General features: G+C 39.3%; 1 pseudogene; it reads left to right on the top strand.

The window, feature by feature from the left end:
* The window catches only part of LOC102871654, a 4,493-nt pseudogene extending 2,390 nt beyond the window's left edge, over positions 1-2,103 (top strand).
* The last annotated feature ends 2,810 nt before the right edge of the window (positions 2,104-4,913 follow it).

Raw genomic sequence — 4,913 nt, 5'->3', positions numbered from 1 at the left:
AAGGAGGATAGAAGGAGAATTGATGCCTTTGAGCTGTGGCACTGGAGAAGAGTATTGAGGGTACCATGGACTGCTGGGAAAACAAACAGATTCATCCTGGAGAGGGTCAAACCGGGCTGCTCTTTGGAGGCAAGGATTCTGACGCTCTGTCTAACGTACTTGTTGTAAGGAGGGACTGGTCCTTAGAGAGGGACATCGTGTTTGGTAGGGTAGAAGGACAGCACAGGACGGGAAGACCCTCTATGAGGTAGATTGATTCAGTGACTGGGGTAATTGGGATAGGTGTATCAGAGGCTCACTGGAAACTTGTACACCAGTGTTCATAGCAGCATTATTCACAACCACAAGAACATGGAAAGAGCCCATATGTCCAACCACAAACAAATGGATTGAGAAATTGTGGTGTATCCATACAGTGGAATATTATGCAGCATGCAGGAGCAATCATTTTGTAAATTACTACCTAACTTGTGAGGGACTGGAGAGCAGTATGCTGAGTGATCGAACTAAGTCCCACAAGGACAAATACTGTATAAATAAAAAAAACCCTACCATATTGCATTGGGAAAATTTACTGTCAAGGACCTCTTTAAACAATCAAAGAGTAAGGATATCATTTTAAAGATTAATGTGTTCCTGACTCAGGACATGGTATTTTCAATTGTTTTCTATGCATCTGCAAGTTGAAAAAATGAAAAAGGAAGACTTAAAAAGAATTTCTGCATTTGTACTCTGTGGTACTGCCAAGAGCTTTAAAAGGAGTACCAAAAGAACAAATCTATGTTGGGGAAATGTAGCCAGAATGGGTCAACTTCCTCTCATGTAGTTTTGGCCTAGTGTCAGGAGGGGTCTGGTGAGTCCCTGGGAAAAAGCATAATATTGGAATAGGTAGAAAGTCAGAAAAAAGAAAGGAAGAGCCTCAGTGAGATGGATTTGACACAGTCGGTGCCCAGTGTGTGCCCAGTGGGCTGGAGCATGTTTGAAGTCAGGAGGATAGCACCGGGCAAATTTTGTTATTCATAACCTCTTTATGCCTCATAGTCAATTAGATAGCACCAAACTACAACAATATGTTTGTGATACAACATACATTTAATTGTTGCTCCTTGGAAAGAGGAGAGTTAAGACAATTAGCTGGCCATTCTGAAAATATTTTACTTGCTACTCAAACTTTGGTTCACCAAAGTGTGTGTCTGTGTATGTGTGTATTCTAGTTGACTAGTGTAAAAAAATTGCCTACGTAAGTAGCCTTTTTTTAATTATTTCAGTGTTTATTGGTTCTAGATCCTAGGTCCCAGGTCAAGTAACAATATAAGAATGTTTAAATTAGCAGGCTGCAGGGAGGAGGAGCAGTGGTGGGAGCCATGGCTGGGACAGCAATCAGACCGTGCAGGACCAGCAACCCAAAGGTGGAGAACCCTTCCTCATTGGTGTCAGTGGGGGCACAGCAAGTGGCAAGCCATCTGTTTGTACTAAGATTGTGCAACTCCTGGAACAGAATAAGGTCAACTATCACCAGAAGCAAGTAGTCATACTTAGCAATAATACCTTTTACTATGTCCTCCCTGCAGAGAAGAAGGCCAAAGCTCTGAAGGACCAGTTCAACTTTGATCACCTGGATCCTTCAATAATGAACTCATCTTCAAAACACTCAGAGAAACCACAGAAGGGAAAACAGTCCAGATTCCTGTGTATGATTTTGTCACCTATTTCTGGAAGGAGGAAACAGTCACTGTCTACCCTGCCGATGACGTGCTTTTTGAGGGGATGCTGGCCTTCTACTACTCCCAAGGGGCACGAGACCAGATAAAGCTCTTCATGAATACAGATGCAGATACCTACCTCTCCCACAGACTATTGAGGGACATCAGCAAAAGAGGACGGGACCTTGAGCAGATTTTATCTCAATACATTACCATCCTCAGGCCTGCCTTGGAGAAATTCTGCTTGCCAACAAAGCACTATGCTGATATGTTTATTCCTAGAGGAACAGATATTCTAGTGGCCAACAACCTTATCATGCAAGACATCCTGAATGGTGGACTCACCAAACAACAGACCAGTGGCTACCTCAATGGCTACACTGCCTTCTGCATCCCCTAGGCCCTGATCTCAAGGCAAAGGAGAGGGAGAGCTCAGGAGGCACCATGGAATGTACATATCATTAGCTACTTAAGAAAACACCATGAAAATGAAATGCATTGATGTTGTTTTCCCTCCCCTCCCCCTTTGGTCTTTCCCCTCCTTTTGTAAATTGGAGCAGCAAAATGAAACAGAACTTGATCTTTAGCTTAAATGAGAAATTGCCAACTACTACTGACAATGCCTTACTATGAATCCAATGGGTGACCAATAATAAATACATATGTATGTATAAATATATAAAATGGATCTATTTTATGTAAATGTACAAATAATGTAAAAAATGTTTAAATTAAATGTAAAATTTCATCAAATTAATATAACTGTAGATACATAAATATATAATTAATATAACTGTAGATACATAAATACTCAAATTTCTCATTTATAGCACAATTTTAAAACAGTATCACATATCAGTAAACTGTTATAAGTAACCTAGGAAATTTCTTTGCCCCCATGGCATGTCTTGAAAGAAAAAAGATCTCCACAGTGTTACTTTTTCTTTTTATTGTTAATGTTGATACTGGTGTTTTTATATCCAAACATGCTGCTTCTACTGCCTTGGTTTTGGCAGGAATGAAGACTTTAATTTAAAGTTATCACTACATGGCTTGCTCATTTTGGTTCCAAATAAAATTTTACTCAACTGCTATAAGGTTATAGCAACATGAAGTTGTGCCTTAAAATTAGAAAATTCTATCTTTTCACAGGAGTGAAAATGATTCCACTCTAATATAAGAATCACTGTGAGAAAAGGGAAGTTGATGTGTAATTATGAGCAAGTCTATGATTACAAACACCAATTATATCATTTGAAAGGTTTATTTTCTCAGTAGTAATGATTTCTCCAGTAAAAGAAAATAAGACATTGTTGTTTTTTAAGGATGTTCTTTTTATGATAAGATTTGCTTTTGTTTTCATGAAAGGTAGCATTAAATAAGTTGAAGCTCTAAGTTTCACAATGATTTAAGAGAAATTCTGGAAAACGTGAGCTGTCTTTTGCCTGGTGCAGTGTACGTATAATAGGGGTAAGGAGGATGCTTTAATAAAGCCTTGAGTTATCTTCTCAGTCATGTCGTGTGCCCATTGTAAATGCATGCCCAATATGAATATAGAAGTCCTGATTTATCTTAGTGCTGTGCTGTGTACCATCAAGTCAGACCTGACTCATAGCTGACCCTCCAGCAGGTTTTCAGAGGCAGGAAACTGCACTGAAGGAGACTGTTCATCCTTCTCCCACAGAGTAGCTGATGGATTTGAACAACATGCCTTTGAGAATGCAACGTAGCTTCTTACCACTAGACTACCATAGTTCCCTGTTTATTTTAGTGCTGTGTTGTATACCAAGCCATAGCTGACCCTCCATGGGATTTTCAGAGGCAGTTAAATGCACAGGAGGAAACTGGCCAATAGTTAGCATTCCAGAAAAACTAATAACAGAAGAAAAGTATCAGTGAAGAACAACTGAGTAGGGCTTATCAGCAGAGCTAAAGAACTTTGTAACCCCTGTTGGAGAAGAGCAGAATCTAGAGCCACGTGCCCAAGAAGAGGCCTCCTGTGGGTATGGCTTAGAAGAAGCTGGCCAAATCAAAGGCTTGCATTCCTCATCCAGTTTCTTCCCTAGTAGACCCCATAACTGAGTTGGTCTATGAGTTTTGTGTGACATTGAGACAAATTATGGAATCCAACAAAGACATAAAGAGTGCAGTATGTGGAACTACTGAAGTCAACATTGGTGGAAAGATTGAAAGATGGACTTATGCTTGACTTCTACCCCACAGAAATCAGTCTTGGGGTGGTGACACTGATTCTCCATCCTCTTGTGAAACAAGGTGAGATCTAACACCACCTTTTCAAAGCCACAAATACCTAGTTTTACATATCTAAATTATTTGCTTTCCACTGATCCAAGGTGATTATTATCCTTCCTTTTTTCCCCCTAGAAGCTGTCAGCAATACTCCAGAGAGTTCCACTTGTGGTTGATATAAAACATAATCTAAACTTGTGTTTCAGGGCCAATAATATGTTATAGCTCAAAAAGAGAGAAATTTAAATTACTTAATTGAGGCAATGTAAAAATACGTGGCATATTTTTCTAAGTGAGACCACTATCACTTTGACATGAACAACTGAATGTGTACCAGGAAATCATTCTGAAACTCAAATGTAGAGACATGAAAAACTCATAGCAAGAGACTGAAAGGGAGTTCATGTCTTCATCTTAAGAGGGGAGGGGCTTTTTTTCCCCTTGTGGAAATGTCAATCACTGTCTTGAAGGAATTATCGCAAGGTGAAAGACTTTCTTTTCTGGATGGAGTTGGCAATGTCACTCAGGGATGAAATCTCTAGATGGATGTAGAAGCCATCAACTTTATCTCCTCCTGAGTTTTAACACTTGGAGATGCCATGGGCAAAATCCTGAATGATCCAGGGAGCATTAAAAGAAGACAGAAGGAATACAACAGTCACTGTATCAAAAAGAACTGGTCAATACTGAAAAATTTCAGAAAACACCATATGAACAAAAGCCAGTGGTAATAAAGGAAAGAGTTGAAGCTGCACTAAAGATATTGGAAAAAAAAATAAGGCCCAGAAATAGATGAGATAATGAATGACATTTTTCAACCCAAAAATGTAACCCTAGACATGCTCATCAGTTCATACCAGTAGATTTGGAGCACAGCTGACTGACCAACTCTCTGGAAGAAATCCGTATTTATTACCATTTCCAAGAAAGTTGATCTATAACACAATATTGAAAAAATAA

The sequence above is a fragment of the Elephantulus edwardii genome, unplaced genomic scaffold, assembly GCF_000299155.1.
Source record: "Elephantulus edwardii isolate Elephantulus edwardi_28Jun2011 unplaced genomic scaffold, EleEdw1.0 scaffold00002, whole genome shotgun sequence".
Taxonomy (NCBI): domain Eukaryota; kingdom Metazoa; phylum Chordata; class Mammalia; order Macroscelidea; family Macroscelididae; genus Elephantulus; species Elephantulus edwardii.
This window is presented reverse-complemented; position numbering and strand designations above follow the sequence as displayed.